Source organism: Pseudorca crassidens, chromosome 6 (assembly GCF_039906515.1).
Source record: "Pseudorca crassidens isolate mPseCra1 chromosome 6, mPseCra1.hap1, whole genome shotgun sequence".
Lineage (NCBI taxonomy): Eukaryota > Metazoa > Chordata > Mammalia > Artiodactyla > Delphinidae > Pseudorca > Pseudorca crassidens.
Genome location: NC_090301.1, coordinates 8,052,731 through 8,069,730, shown reverse-complemented (window position 1 = coordinate 8,069,730; position 17,000 = coordinate 8,052,731). Strand labels below are relative to the sequence as shown.

The 17,000-nt window shown below is 41.0% G+C and overlaps 1 protein-coding gene and 1 long non-coding RNA gene across 11 annotated transcripts in view; one reads left to right on the top strand and one right to left on the bottom strand.

Annotated features, from left to right (window-relative positions):
• Positions 1-523: 523 nt before the first annotated feature.
• On the bottom strand, positions 524-16,498 carry LOC137226099 (uncharacterized). Of its 2 annotated transcripts, none has more exons than XR_010944178.1 (4): positions 16,356-16,498; positions 11,478-11,526; positions 7,029-7,092; positions 524-790 (listed from the first exon to the last, which is right to left on the bottom strand). It is a non-coding gene; the product is annotated as an uncharacterized lncRNA (long non-coding RNA). The 2 variants fall into 2 exon arrangements; XR_010944179.1 differs by lacking the exon at positions 16,356-16,498 and adding an exon at positions 16,005-16,317.
• DIS3L2 (DIS3 like 3'-5' exoribonuclease 2) overlaps positions 16,331-17,000 on the top strand; it is a 374,176-nt gene continuing 373,506 nt past the window's right edge. For all 9 annotated transcript variants that reach the window (XR_010944177.1, XR_010944176.1, XM_067740219.1 and 6 more), the window contains exon 1: positions 16,331-16,479. The gene's annotated coding sequence lies outside the window, so the exon portion shown is untranslated. The remainder of the gene's footprint in view (positions 16,480-17,000) is intronic.

Sequence of the window (17,000 nt, the reverse complement as noted above, 5' to 3'; positions counted from 1 at the left end):
TTCCTACTGGAGTATTCTTTTACTCCTAACTGATTTGTAATGGCTCTTTATATATCAGGAACATTATGCCTTTGCTTCTCACATGTCAAAATGCTGTTTCTCAGTTTCTGCATTGACTTTTAAATACATGTGAATACCATATGGAAGTCTCAGATTTTTATATAGTCAAATCCATCATATTTTTTTAATGGTTTCTAGCTTTGGTGTCATTTTTAGAAAGGTCTATCTTTTCACCTCCCAAGATTAAATAAACATCACTCTTTTCCCTAGTACTTTTATGGAGTTTTGTATGTGTTGGTTTATGTGTACGTTTTTACTTCTAACCCATCTGGAATTTATTAAGGTGTGAGGTAGGGATCCAGCTTTATTTTTTAATATGGAAAATTTTAATGCAGGTGTTACCAATCACCTACTACAATCGTTTAAAAATTCCAAATAAAACATAAAACTTTAGACAATTAGTATTTCTTGATGAAACCTCCAGGCTAGTGTTATTTACGGAACACACTGCTAGACCCAGTAATTAAAATTTTTGAATTCCTTTATTAAGTTGTTTAGCTACAAGCCTGTCATCAGTTGAGAAAACTTTGTCCAGAAAGCATGATGTTTTAAAATTACTGACGTTTAGCCATCTCTTCCTGGCAGTACTTAGGTAGCAGCTCTCACCATTTACTAAGTCCATACTAACTCATGGCAGTCAGTCCACGTCACAGGAGGATGTGTAACTTTTCACTTTCTCTAGTGCAGTATTCTGTGGGTCGCAGTTGGGAGAGGTGAGCATCCAGCTTATCTAAAAGAGACATCAAGTCATTAAAATACAACTTAAAGACAAAGGAGGGCAGAATCCAACCATTTTACTCCGCTTGAGATTATATCTGATCAATGTCTCTGTAACCAAAACAGCCTGGTCCGGGGACTTGCGGGTTAAGGAGCAAACTCCAGATCTGTGTGAGGAACTGGGCTCCTCTCTGAGCAACTGGGTTTAGATTCTGCCCCTGGAGCCGAAGCCAAGGAGACAGCATTAGTGAAGGGTGACAAACAATCGTATGCACCTGAAATCTCTTCACGGAGTGATGAAGAATACGAGAGGGCTCAGAGTGGCCAGTTGACAGAGAACCTGACTGCTCACAGCGGTCCAACTTTGGGTCACAGTGTACATTTGCTCTGCAACACTGACATGCAAGAAATGCTACATTTTGGGGACTTCCCTGGTGGTGCAGTGGTTAAGAATCTGCCTGCCAATGAAGGGGACACAGGTTCGAGCCCTGGTCTGGGAAGATCCCCCATGCCGCGGAGCAACTAAGCCTGTGCACCACAACTACTGAGCCTGCGCTCTAGAGCCCACGAGCCACAACTACTGAGCCCGTGCGCCACAACTACTAAGTCTGTGCTCTAGAGCCCATGCTCCACAACAAGAGAAACCACTGCAATGAGAAGCCCACGCACCACAATGAAGAGTAGCCCCCACTTGCCGCAACTAGAGAAAGCCCACGCACAGCATCGAAGACCCAACACAGCCAAAAATAAATAAATAAATTATAAAAAAAGAGGGAAGTTAAAAAAAAAAAAAAGAAATGGTACATTTTTCTATCTTTCTAAATCAGATTAAATGTGACTCAATCTTCAGTTATTCTACTGATAGGATGGTCTATTTCATCATTTTTAGGAGTCACTTGTCTGCCCAAGCATCCTGGGGTGAGGGGCATTGGAGTCAGGTTCACGGCAACTCAGAGGGTTTAACTGGGAGAATTTAGTGAGGGGACTATTCACGATAAGGGGATTAATAGGGGATAGTGACGGAGAGCTGGAACATGAAAGAGGGGCCTTTCAATAGTACTTGTAACCAGAGAAAGCAGTCACTGCCAGAACATGGCCGAGCAGGGCAGAGAATGAAGAGAATGGATTTGGGAGGTGAGACGGTAAGTGGAGAACAACCAGCACGAGGACTTACAGGAGTCCTGAAAGCAACCCCCAGCCTGAGGTCACACTGGGGTTTCTGTGCCCCAGTGTAGGGAGTTGAGTCTTCCCAGGCAGGAGCTCACTCCCATCTCTGGTCATCCAAGCCTGCTGGCACCACGGGTGGGACCGGGGGGTTGGTTGTGTGTGAACAGGAAAGGCTGTGCTGCCTTGGGATGCTGGTGCTTTCCCTGGACACCCTGGCAACATGGCGAGGCAGCCTCTCCCTTCCCTTCTCATCTAAGGACCCCCGTGGGAGTGTTAATCTCCAAGGTGGCAGCAGAGGTGGCAGAAATCAGGCACTAGTATAGGGACTTTGTTTCAGAGGCACTGCTGGGGCTCTCCCTGTGGCTGGAGCTGCAGTTGCACCGTGACCAGGAGAGCCAGGGACCTCGGGCGTTTGGGCTACAGGGCTGGAGGCACCAAAGCTAGTGAGTGAGGCTGAGGATGGGAGTGGAGATGGGGTGGGGCCCTGAAGTGGTTAAGTCTTTTGTCCCTGAGGGACTGTCGGGATTTCTGCTTCCCCAGCAGGCAGCTGGAGGAGCTCCAGGAGGACAGATTCAGGGACATATCCAAGCACTACAGGAGGACCTGACATATTAGGGGATGTTTCACCTACAAATCAACTGGCCTTCCTGCTGGCAAGGCAGGGAGGTCCCAAAACCAGGGTAATGTAGGCATGAATGTACATGTGATCTTACTTATCTGCCAAGCAGGCGAAGCCTATGGCTTTCCCATTACGTTGGTTTTGGTATGGTGAAAAATAATTGATGCTTCTTAGGGAAATAGGAATGGATTCATGAAGTCCATAAACGTACCTCCATAACATTGAAATTGAACAAAACCTGGAGATGTAATTGCCTTTTGAAAATTCACCTTATCTGGCGGAGAGCTTTGAGTTCAGCTAATCACAAGAAACCTCCTTTTTATGATATTGTCCCTATGAAAAACAGAGCTTCTCTCCAAATTTTTTATGATAAGTCAATGCCTTGGACAAGTTTACATCCCTGGAAAGGATAAATTCACTTGACATTTTGAAAAGTGTTCCAGAGGCAAAAAATCTCATTCTTCAGTGACTCTAACACGAAATTATAGAAATATTACAGGCATACACCTCAGAGATACTGTGGGTTTAGTTCCAGAGCACTATAATAAAGTGAATATTGTAATAAAGCTAGTCTAATGAATTTTTTGATTTCCCAGTGCACATAAAAGTTATGTTTATTCTATACTGTAGTCTATTAACTGTGCAATAGCATTATTTCTAATAAAATGTATATACCTTAATTTTAAAATAGTTTAATGCTAAAAAATGCTAAGCGTCATCTGAGCCTTCAGTGAGTTATAGTAGTGACATCAAAGATCACTGAACACAGACCCCTATAATACAACAATAATGAAAAAGTTAGTGATATTGTGACACCAAAATGTGACAGAGAAACACGAAGTTAGCAAATGCTATTGGAAAAATGGTGCCAATAGACTTGCTTGGTGCAGGGTTGCCACAAAACTTTAATTTGTAAAAAATGCAGTATCTGTGAAGCACAATAAAGTGAGGCCTAATAAAGTGAGGTGTGCTTGTATGTACTTTTTAATTTTGACACACTACACTTTAAAAAATTATATTTTTATTCTTTCTGGAATTTATTTGGGTTTAAAGTGAAGAATACAACTATTTTTTCCCAAATTGGTAGCCAGTTGTCTCAATACCATTTATTGAGTTTTGTAGCATAATCGTTAAGTTTTTCTCCCACCAGTTTAAACTTTTACTGTTCTCATGCTGAATTCTCATACATACTTATGTAAAGTTTTGGACTCTGTTTTATTGCTTTGCCTGCTTACTCCTGACCATATTGTTTTATTCACTGTGGTTTAAAAATATGTTCTAATATCTAGTAGGGCCTATCAGTCCCAAGATACTCTTCTTTTTCAGGAAATTCTTTATTCTTCTTCTATATTTATTTTCCAGAAGAACTTTAGAAAAATTTACCCAAGTCCACCAAATATCCTGCTATGATTTTATGGCATTTTCTTGAATTTACACATAAACTTAAGGCAATTTAACATCTTTTCAATATTTAGTTTTCCTATCCAGGGACAAGTTGTGCTTTTCCATTTTCCATAGCTTTAAAGTTTTCTCATACAGGTCTTACACATCTTTATTAAGTTATTCTTGATTTTTTATAGTTTTTGTGGCCATAACAAATGGGATTTAAAAAACAATGTTTTCTTGCTGTGGATTTTAAAAATTATGTTTTATTATCAGTTATTGCTGACATAAAACTATTAATGTTTACATGTTAATTTAAAATTTGGACTAATAACTAAATATTCTTATTGTATTAATAGTTTTTCACTATTTTCTTGGTATTTTTTTTTGGGTTTTTTTTGGAGGGTTGATATATGGTCATATCTTTTTTTTTAATATTTAAAATTTTATTTTATTTATTTTTTTACACAGCAGGTTCTTATTAGTCATCAATGTTATCCACATCAGTGTATACATGTCAATCCCAATAGCCCAATTCATCACACCACCACACCACCACCCCCCTGCAATATCTTGACGTATAATGATAATATAGTCGCCTGTTTTCCAATTCTTATTATTGGGTTTAGTGAAGTGATCATTTAAAGGAAATATAAAAGTGGCCCCATACAAAATGCATTTAAAAAAATAAAAATAAAATACCCTCCTATATGACAATAATAACCCATCAGCAAATACATCTAAAAAGCCCAATAATAATAGCCATATCAAAAATTAAACATAATTTAATGTTATGGGATATGAAGGAACACTGGACTACATGGAGAGCTGTATCACGTGTCCCCATGAGAAGATTTAGTATAATAAAGATGTTAATTCTGCCCTAAGTTCTGCATAAGTTTAACATGATTCCAAACAAAATCTCAGTATCTTTGTGATTGCTGAAAAATTGATTCCAAATTTTCTCAGGAACCATAAATTTATGAAAATGATCAAAAAGTTTTTTAAGAAGAAAAGTCTTAAGGCATAAATGTCCTCCTAGATACAAAAGTGTGTTATAAATTCTAATGAAGGATGTGTTACTGGTAAAGGACTAGATGGGTTGAAAAAAATAGAACAGGGGGTTCTGAGATGGACCAAATTTATAGAGGCAGGTCTCAACTATCTGGATCGGACAAATAGATTTAAAGCAATAATAATAGTGCATTGCTAAAAATTCCCATATATGAACTGGATAAAACAGGCACATATAAAGAAGGTATCTGTTATACCAGGTAACCATGGACACAGCCAGGTAACCATGGACACCTCCTGCTGCTGCCCTGGTGACTCCCTGCTCACCTCGCCAGTCTTACCGGTCACAGCACCTGGCTGTGAAGATGGACCCTTTGGGGCTCCCCCACAGCCAGTTCCAAGAGAAAGATCTAAAGATTTAAAGACTTAGATCCTGGGAGGCCTTTCTGGGGATGTACTGGGTACACAAGGCCATGGGATTTTCAGCTGAGATTTCACTAAGAACCCAGTTCTGGGTGGAGCTAGTCCAGCTCCTCTGATCCAGATAAAGTGTATCTATACTGTGCCTGGAGAGAAGGGAGGTAGGGTGGGCCCTCTGGGGCCTGGCTGCCTACACCTCCAGACATTGGGCTGGTGGAGAGACCTAGCTGGGGGTGGGGGGAAAGCTCTCAGCTTCCTCCAGAGGATGACTGGTATGGGGACAACCTGGTCACCTCACAGGTAGCAGTTCCCTGGTGGCAGAAGAAACCAAAGGCAGGAATGGAGGGAGAGACTGGCCTCCAGGCTGCAACTCCCCCAAACGCACCAGCTTCCCTGCCTTGGTCTCTTCCAAGAATCCCTCCATCTTCCGAAGGTGCCCCTCCCCAGAGTGTGTTTCCTTAGTGTGTTCTGTGACACAGCGAGAACACTTTGTTAAAAAATAAACCCACTGGGAATTCCCTGGCGGTCCAGCCGTTAGGACTCGGCAATTTCACTGGCAGGGCCTGGGTTCAATCCCTGGTGGGGGAGCTAAGATCCTGCAGGCTGAGAGGTGCAGCCAGAAAATAAATAAATTAATAAATAAAATAACCCCACGTCTGGATATGGGTATTTTCAGACTAAAAACTTGCTCTTCTCTGCAGACAGATGGCATAGCTGGTAGGGAAGATGTTGACCAGTATTTTCAAACAGATTTCAGTGACTGTTTTTCTTCAAGAAGAACAAAACTACGACACCTGAATAAGGTGAGTGAGTTCATTGTCTATCTTTTCTCCCCATGGTTGAACACATGCCATCCATAATGTTGAGACAAAAGTGCAAACGTTTTTACAGCATCTGACAAGATAACACTGGTGAATGTGATGTTTGAGGATTTAGTTAAAAATCCTCATGGAAAGTATGAGGCAGTGGAAAGCCCCAGGCTTCCACCTCATGGCTGTCTGCAGGGTCTGGCCCTGTGGACAGACCTCCTTGCAGTGGGAGGAGAGGACATGAAAGATTCTAGGTTGGCAGCCACAAAAATTGCCTGATCCAAAGCGGAGGAAACAAGAAGGGGGAACTAAGATGCAGACCTAAGAGGGGTGCTTGAACAGAGCTCTTGAGGACATGAAATCTGGCTTCACAGTGGTATGCACAGCACCCAGGCTTCTGCCGGTTACCTTATATATATCCTCTCAATGATGCATGAGGTGATTATCTTTATCCTCATTTCACAGATGAGGAAACTGAGACTTGACCAAGTGGTCTGCCCAAGGCCATGGCTGCCGGTGGTAGAGATGGGATTCAAATCTCTCTGAACAACTGTACCTGGTTGTCTTCACACAGAGCAGGCACCGTGAAAATGTCAATTGGATGGACGGATGGATGGATGATAGATATTGGGATGGAGGAAACTGGTAACAGACAGGGGAACTGGGTGCTGTTGGACAGGGATGGGGGGAGATTTATTCACTGGCTACTCTTTGGTATCTCTTGAATTTTGCACTAGATGAATGTATTACTTTTCAAAATAAATACAGAAAAATAACAAGGGTTTATAACTCCCTAGCAGAATAAAAGGCCACTTTTGAAAGATTAAAAATCAACTTACCTTCAGTTTTCATTTTTTTCCAAAATATTCTAATCAGCAAGATGCCCTGGGTGCTGTTCCATTCCTGTAAATTAAAAATAAATGAGACAGGGACTTCCCTGGTGGCACAGTGGTTAAGAATCTGCCTGCCAATGCAGGGGACACGGGTTCGATCCCTGGTCCGGGAAGATCCCACATGCCGTGGAGCAGCTAAGCCTGTGCGCCACAACTACTGAGGCTGTGCTCTAGAGCCCGTGAGCCACAACTACTGAGCCCACGTGCTGCAACTGCTGAAGCCCGCGTGCCTACAGCTCATGCTCCACAACAAGAGGAGCCACTGCAATAAGAAGCCTGTGCACCGCAGCAAGGAGTAGCCCCACCCCGCTCGCCGCAACCGGAGAGAGCCCACACACAGCAAAGAGGACCCAACACAGCCAAAAATAAATAAATAAAATAAATAAATTTAAAAAATAAATAAATGAGAAAAAAATGGACAGGAAATTGTTTATAGCAAGAATGACAGAAAATGGTTAATATTACACTTTAATAAGAGATTTTACAAGTTACTTGGATTGAAGGTCTTAATAGAGAATTGGATGAAGTCATGAAAAAAATATACTCAGAAGAAAATACATTTATGGCATCCAAGATAAGCCTCTAATAAGTAAAAATTAAATTGTTTATTATAACAAGTATTGGAAATAACCTATGAATCTAACAATATGCTGTAATTCTAGTCAAATAACTAATGGAAAATTCATGTGGGATATTACACATTTATTTAAATTGATGCTATAGAATTGTATTTGTTGACATGTTATGTGAATATTTTCAAGTTTTTGAAGTGAAAGAGTAACAAAACAATGTTAAAGTATATTCTACTGGAGGACTCACTTTTCAATTTCAAAACTTACTACAAAGCTACAGTAATCATGAAAATGTGGCACTGGTATAAAAGTAGACAAATCAATGGAATAGAATTGAGAGTCCAGAAATAAACCCATATATCTACGGTTAATTGATTTTGACAAGGATGCTAAGATCACTAAATGGGAAAAGAATAGTGTTTTGAAGATTGGGACAACTGGCTAACCACATTCAAAAGAATGAAGTTAGACCCCTACCTCACACCACATACAAAAATTTATTCAAAATGGATCAAAGATCTAAACGTAAGTGCTAAAAGTATAAAACTCTCATAAGAAAACATAGGTATACATTTTCATGACCTTGTATCAGGCAACAGTTTCTTAGATATGATACGTAAAGGACTAGCAACCGAAGGAAAAATAGATAATTTGGACTTCACCAAGCTTAAAACTTTTTTCATCAAAGGACATTATTAAGATAGTGAAAAGACAACACACCAAATGAGAGAAAATATTTGTAAATCATTTATTTGATAAGAGCCTAGAATCCAGAATACATAAAGAATTCTTACAACCCAACAATAAAAAGACAAATAACCCAAGTAAAAAAATGAGCAAAGGACTTGAATAGAAATTTCTCTGAAGAAGATATGCATATGGTCAATAAATATCATCACTAGCCATTAGGAAAATGCAAATTAAAACTACAATAAGATGCCACTTTACTAGATACTACTCCACTAGAATGGCTATATTTAAAAAATGGAAAATAACAAATGTTGTCAAAGTTGTGGAGAAATTGCAACCCTCATACATTGTTGGTGGAAATGTACAATGGCACTGTTATGATATGACCCAGCACATATGACCAGGCACTTTTACAACTATATATATACCTAAAAGAATTGAAAACATATGTTCATGCAAAAACTTGTACTTGAATGTTCATAGCAGCATTATTCACAATAGCCAAAAAGTGGAAAGAACCCAAATGTCCAGCAACTGATGAACAGATAAACAAAATGTGACATATATGTTATATATATGAATATTATTTAACCATAAAAAGGAATGAATTAGTGACTCACGTTACAATGTGGATGAATCTTGAAAACATTATGCTAAGACAAAGAAGCCAGTCATAAGGGGTCATGTATTGTATGATTCCTTTTATATAAAATGTCCAGAATAGGGAAATCCATAGAAACAGAAAGAAGATTGGTGATTGCCTAGGGCTGGAAGGATGGGAGGGAAATGGGGAGTGCTAATGGTATGGGATTTCTTTATGGTGTGGTGAAAATGTTTTAAAATTTATTGTGGTGATGACTGTACAACATTGTGACTATACTATAAACCACTAAATTGTGTACTTTAAAATGGTGAATTTTATGTTATGTGAATTATACTTCAGTTTAAAAATTTTTTAAAAGTATATTCCAATCCAAATCCAAATGTATGCCTACCTACCCATGTATGTTTGTCTGTATGTATATATGTATGTACTACGTATCCAACTACCTACCAATCTACAATCTATCTAACTTTAGGTAGTGGAACTACTCATAAATTTTTAGTTACTTCTTCATGTGAACATTTATAATTTGTATAACAAAGAAAAAAATAAAAGAAAACCCTAAAATAAACATGGAAAATACTAAGATACAATTTGTAAAAGAAGGGATGTAAAAGAGTTGCACAGTATACAACTCTGCAACATAAGAATATGGTACCAGTAATAGAATAAAATGAAAATACATGTGCAAAAGTGGTAAAATTATGTATGAGGCAAAAACTTTAAAACTTTTTTGTATTGTAATCTTTATCTTTACAGGTAGGCAGGAAGTGAACGTATTTGCCTTACAAAATGAATTGAATTTTTGTTTATTTACTTGCTGTTGAAAATGTTAATGACAACAATATCAAGTCTAGGTGCTTTTTTCAAAAAATTCACTCAGTCATTCTACAAATCTTCATTGAATAGGTTTTCTATATTTCTTATGAACCTTCCCTTTTGCTAATCTTTTCCTGTTGTTCTGAATTTTCTTCTTGTGTTGGTTTTATTCAAAATTGTTAATTCCTTTTAATTTTAAAATTTATTTGATTTTAGCTTTGAATCGTATTTCCTAATAACTGAAACATTTTTATGTTTATATAGTCTTTAGATTTTTGTTTCTCTTGTATTTTCTTGGGTATTTAATTTGCTATACTAGCAGTCTGTAAATATTATATTAGTTCATTTTTAATCTGTTTTGCATGTTAAGCAGATATTCTCTTATCTAATTAATTTATTTGATTTCATATTTGTTACTGTTCCTTTTAAAATTTGTTATATCTTTAAAAAAAATTTAGGTGTAGATTTAGTTGATAATTTTTCCCTTTTTCTTGTTACCATAAGCATGAAAGATACCAGAGTTCCTTCAATACAGCTTTAACTGTGTACCCGTATCTCTTTTTTGTTTGTCTTTAACATAACATCCCCATATTTGGTGTTGCCTTTTCAACTGAATCGTTCCATCACAGAACTTTCTTCTATTCTTGCCTGGTCATGTGCATATAGGTGATGTACTGGCTTTCTCTCCAATTTTATCATATGGAAGTCTGAGGAAGTATGTGTAAAATCTTTGCTTTGCTATTGTGAATATCTTTATCTTCAAAATTGCAATTAATTTTTGTGAAAGCTTAATGTACATTTGAGAAGGCTCTCTATTTCTCAATTTTCCCTTTTTGGATCAGTTCCTTTAATCACCCTTTTGTAGAAGAGAAACGGAGGCCCCTGAGGTGTAGGGACTTGCTGACAATCCCTCAGTGGGGCTGGGTTAGAGCCTGTGTTTGGGGCCAATGAATGGAGTATTGTGGAGAGTTTATGCCAGCAAGCTCCAACAGCACCCTTCTTTGCTGGTGCCCCATTCTGTGGAAAAGCTAAAGAGCAGGATTGCCTTAGGCCAAACAGATTGTTTTGTTGGCACTTTCCCTGCAGCCTTCCTGCTGCACACAGCATTATACTAGCCTGCTGTCCTTGGGCTTTTCTTTGGCTTTGCCTGAAGAAGGGGTTCTTTCCTAGGATGCTAGCTTCTCATGTAAACAGTCCTCCAGTGGGTCCTGCCACTGGTGTTCAGGGCATGCCCAGATATGCAGGAATCCTGGGATGAACGTAACTCATTCAGTCAAGCTGGGACCTACTATTCTTGCTTTTGTGTAAGCATGATTTATCTGAGCCAGTCTTTTAAATTATTCTATCTCCCTTTTCTTTAAAAAACAAGATTCATAGGTGTGGATTTTGTCTTTTTAATCCAGTCTATGATTCTGTTTTTTAAATAGGAGAATTTAGTCCATTTACACGTAATCTTATAATTGTTCTGTGTTACTCTGTATTTTTCTCAGTTAATAAAATTCTTTGTTTTCTCTTTAATATAGGATTTCTATTGGACGCTGTGTTTTTTGATTCATTTAAGTGAGATCAAATGTAACAATTTCCTAGTGTTTTACTATATTTTCATTTATCCAACAAAAAGCAGACTGCACACATTTCTTTATATCTGTTCTAATTCAAAAATGTTCTTTCTTATAAATAGATTCAGAATTATTTTTGTCATTCTCTTACCTTCTTCAAGTCCTCCTAGGTCAAATCCTCTTGGTCTGATTTTGGCATTCTGAAAAGTTAAATATTTAAAAATACAGTTATCACATTTAACGGCAACTATACTTTATATCATTGTTTTTCAGACTAGGGTATACATATCTGTGGAGATGGGCTATACAGTGCATAAAATTATCAGTTCTCCCTTCATTGAAATTTTGCTACCCTCCCCTCCAATAAGAGCACGTGTGTGTGCACGTGTGCGCACACACACACACACACACACAGCCCTTAAGGAAGGTGTATACCTGAGTAGCCATAATTCTACTGGGTGATTCTGTTTCCCTTGCTTAGCTGATTGGCTCCAGCAGACCCCTAACCCAATTCATAGGCTGGCCTGAGCCTCAGATGTTTTCTCTCTAGAACTCTAGAATGCAGAGACTCAATCAGGGTTGGGCGTTGGAAAAGGAGAAACAGACTCTTCACTGAAATTATTCCCCACCCCCACCCCATACATGAGTCCTTGGAGGAGTATTGATATCTGAAAACAAATATTGAGGTTTGGTTAAGAAGAGAAAGTGCCAAAGAGAACTTTGGTAGGCTACAGAGTCTGCGCCGAGAGGAAGAATAAAAGTTGCTTCTGGCAGTTAGGACCATCATCTACAAGATACTTGGTTATTTTATACTCCTAAGAGTGACTACTGTATAGGATAACTTCTTGTTAAACAATATTAGCAAACACATGTATTTACTATGTGCCAGGCACTGTTCTAGGTGCTTTACATATATTGACTCATTTAAATCTCACAGAAACCTTATGAGATGCTATCATAATCACCCACATTCTATAGGTGAGGAGAACGGAGACCCAGAGAGGTTGAGTAACTTGCCCAAGGTCACACTGTGGGTAACTGGAGGAGTTGGATTTGAACCCAGCAGTTTGGTTCCCCACGTCTAAAGTGCTACGCCACATTGCTGCTGTATTGGAGCTGCAATTTGAGAGCGCCTTTTCTGTTATTCCAGCTTCATATGAGGCTGGTATCTGGCAGGAGACAAGGCACAGAAGAAAAGTAAAATTCTGTCCTATAAAGACCTCCCTCTGGAGTAAATTCTCCAACAAAACAAAGTATAAGCATTCTGGATTTGGTGAATTAAATATGATCCTTTATTTTCTCATTTAAAGTGTAATAATTGTTAGATAACATTTGCAGTTGCTGAGCTATATGTATACTTCAAGTTAAAAACCAGAAAAATATGCAAGATGGAAGATCAGAGAAATAAAAATTAAAATAAGATGATAAGAGAGTATAAAAATTAAGACAAATTTAAAGCTAAGGATGCGGAAATAAAAATTTAGAAAAAATAGCATTGTAAGTGAGAGAATTTTCTAAAATTCACATTTAAAGTAGCATATGTGAAATAAAAAAGAAACAAAAGGGCAAAGAACTAGAAAAAAATTTTAAATTAAACCGAAAACAGTTAAGACTAATATGTTGATGGAATCCTGATTCAATAAAGATTAAAAATATTTAAAAAGATGAAAATTTAAATAAGAGCTAGTAGGTAAAAGAGAAATCAAGGTAAAGGCTAACACCTATGAGGCAAAAAAGTGGGAATATTCTAGAAGGATTTGTTTTTTAAAAGTTAGGATAAAAATAATACTATGAAGATAGAAGGATGAGAGAAATGTAAGTTTTAAAACTAAGTTTAAGATTCCTAGTTGGAAATAGTGGTCTGGGTGGGTCTAGTTGCTGCAGTTGAGGAGGCCAAGAACAATTGATATGGTGTTGATGAGACATATTTTCTGCTCACCCACAGCCCTCTCAGCCCACAGTACTCTGCCTGCACAGGTATGGGCTTTATAATGCACCCAACATCTGATCTAGGGCCTTCCAAAGTCACACCCCCGGGGCCAGCAAGCACTCTTTCACTTGAGTGGTTGGAATTTGTTCAATTCTACCTTAGGTTTTTCTTTAACCTATTTAATAGTCCTTTCATTATGTTGTACTTCCTTTAAGGCAAAATTAGCATGTGAAAGGCAATCAAAACATGTTGTTGAATGAATTTATTTCATCTTATCTCCTTGAAGTTTTTGTGCTGTTTGGTCATTACACTGTTCACACACACACACACACACACACACACACACTGCCTTTATCACCTTGCTTCATCTTTGAGGTTGTAATACTTCTTACTGAACCCGAGTTGCTTGGTTATCTGCTCTTTTCACCGTAACTCGTGGCAGTGGAATTGGGTGGGGGGAATGACACGGTCTACAGGACTTGTTCTTGGACTGGGCTGTTTAGGGTGAGAGTGTGGTGATGGGGGACAGTGGAGTCAAGGGTGACTCCTGGGTGTCTGGCTTTGTGACTGGGTGGATGTTAGTACCCAGGAAGCTCAAGTTGGAGATGGTGGTGGTTAGGAATCAGCGTTGGTATGGAAAGCTCTGGGGCAACCAAAACTTAGATTTCAGACACAGTTCCTCCTAATGCCAAAATGGAATTCTCCTGGAGGCAGCAGGTGGCTCAATTCCTATAAGAACAGGGCATGGTAACTCCGGTCCTCCACTCATATCTTGGGTTTTGGGGGCATTCCTCAGTCATTAATTGGCATCCGTCATCCAGAGACCAGTCAGACAAAGCACATCACCTGGAAACTTCCATGCCCATACCACCCTTGAAGTACAGAGTTCACCCACAATTCCCTGCAGTTCTCTAAGAATATGCCCTTCATAGCAATGATAAATTTCTATTTCTTGAGGCACCATTGAAATGTCCCAGAAGCCTAGCCAAGGTGAGCCTAATGCATCACCTTGGCCCTTCAGCAGAACACAGTTCCTTAGAATATTTGCTATATTCAAGGCTGCCAGGAGAGCGTGGGGTAGACTTTATCTGTTATACTTCATGTATTTGGGGTTTCCTTTTTCCAGGTTACAAGATAATTTTGTCCCTTCTGTTCACAAAACAGTTAACTTTCCTTTACCAAATTGTAATCATTTTCTGGTCCTGCCTTGTTGATGTTACTCCTAGGCCCCTTTGGCTGATATGCCGGGTGTTCTAAACTCTTCAGCCACACATTTTGAATTTCATGGTTCCCTTCCACGGATGTATGGTCACATCCATTATGGATGGATTTATTAGGCTCTCAGAGAAGAACAATATTTCTCTTTTGGGGGGAGCTTATTGTAATACTTGTGATAATGGAAATGGACTGGAATTATGGAGATATGCTTGTGGGGCAAGCCTCTCATCCCAACTCACTCCAGCATGTGCCGCGGTTATCCTTTGGCCCATATGAGGAAGTGTAGGGCCCACTTCACTTAGAGGACATGGGGATATGTCCACCTAGCCCTGCAGTGTTCACACCGGCTGACACTGCACTTTCTGCCAGCAGTCCAATCTCAGTGGGATGTCTCTGTTCAATTTATGTACAAAATTGTCCTTCCTCTTCTATTCCTGCTTCTAACTATTTTTGGCTTCATCTCCCATTTCTGGCCCTGAAAGCCCAGCTACTATGTTTTCAATCCTTTGTCCTTTTCTTCTTCTGGATCTTCCCATCTCTGGCTCTATTGGGCTCTCTCCCATCCATTGAATCCCTGGACCTCTACCATCCTCTGCTTCCTGTCCTTGCTGAGTTTCTTCCACTCTCTACAGTTTGAATAGACAAGTTTTGCCTACATCACAGTTTTGCTGAGGGTTTGGAAGGGATCTGTGTGAACATTAAAAACCAGAGGCCCATGGGTTCTTTTATTCTTTAGGCAAACATTGACTGAGGCCTTTGAATGTGGCAGGCACTGTAGATGCAAGGTTAAATAACAAATATTTTCCACCTTCAAGGAGATTGGTTATTAGTTGTGGAATCCTGAAATTTGCAAGTACTGTGACAGTGCTTTTGAAAACATTAAGGCATTCAGGAACAATTTAGTGTATCTCTTTCCCTTGTTTCAACAAGGAAAATATGGTGGTAGACTCCTTCACTATACAGATTCAAGCCACTGACAACTTTGACAACCTAATCCTGAATTTTGATCTTTCTATGGTCACCACTGGGCTCTGGATCCCCATGGCATTTTACACTGGTGATCACCTCCTTACTGAAATTCTTCTCCTGTCTCCTCAGCAGCCTTTCAAACAAACATTCTGCCTGCTCTTTGGGGGTTCCTCTTCCTTAGTTCACAGCTACCATATTGATGTTTTCTAGGTTCCATCCTTAACCATTCTCTCCTCTCTACACACTTCCCTGGGCAGGGCGTACAGACCTTTCAGTGGGTTTCTCAGTCGAGCCTACAGTCTTCCCTGGAACACTCTTCCCTACACTTTTAACTTGCTTGAGGTCTCCACCATCAGCTTTTCCCCACCTGAGCCTGGGTAGGCCCCCAGGGCAGGCTCCCCTAGCTTCCTTCACTTGCGCATCCCAATACTATATGCAGGATACTGCCTGCCTGCCCTCCCACCTAGCCTATCCGTTCGGAGGGCAGGACCACGCCTGGGTTGCCCCCCTCAGTATCCCGGGGCCAGCCCTGCACCTAGCCCTGAGCAGGTGCTCACTAACCAGGTGTGGAGAAAATCCAAGGATGAGTAAAACCTTGTCACAGGAGAGGACCGGCGTGGCTACACCCCTAAGCTAGAAGTTGGGGGCAGGCGTCGCCGGCTGGGTGAGAGGCGGCCCGGCGGGTCACAGCACTGAGGATTGGGGCTGGGGGCATTCAGGAGCAGGGGCGGGAGGGCTCCCGCCAGCGGCTGGCCCCTGAGCAGGGGGCCGGGCAGCAACAGCCATCGGTTACAGCCAGTCGTCTCCGCGAGGCCAGGCCATAGCAGTTGGGAGTGCCCTCCGCCGGGCCCTGCCCTGCTCCGGCCGCCGCAGCGCAAGTACAACAGACCACCGCCTCCGCCGCGCACTCACCCCGCGCCTCGCTTTTGGCCCCTCCCGGCCACCGTTGCCTCCATAACTCTGCGCCCGTGACCCGGAAGAGCATTCTCCTTAGCAACTGCGGGACGGCGGCGGCGCTTGCCTCCCGGGAGACAAGGTGAGGCCTCCCCGTCCCCTCCTCGCGCGCCCCACCTCGATCCCTCCCCAGGAGCGACCCCGGGTCTGGCCTTCGAGGCCTCCGTATCGCTTCGGGGGGCACCTGCGCCGGCAGCCCCGGGCGAGTGCCCTCTGCCTCTGGAATCGCTCCCCGGCCCTGGCGTCGCCCCTGCCCACCCCACGCTCCTAGCCCACCCGGTCTCCCAGGCCCGTCTCCTCGCCCCTGAGCCCCGCCGGCCCTCCCTTGTAGCCTAGTATGGGGTCCTGGGAGGAGAAGCACAGTTAAACAGGGCCTATTGCTGTAGAGAGAACGCTTCCCGAGGTTCGGGTCACCTGTGGACGCGTTCTTATGGGTCCGGATACAGATGTTTGGGGTTGACAGGGATGGGGCGCCTTAGGATCCTTGAACAGCAGCCACTTTATTGTAATACTTGGTGTTTGCCTGCCGCTTGGCGCTTTACAAACTGGTATACTTTATCTGCTTCGTTGATCGTGGAGATTCATTTAATCCAGCGTTTTGAA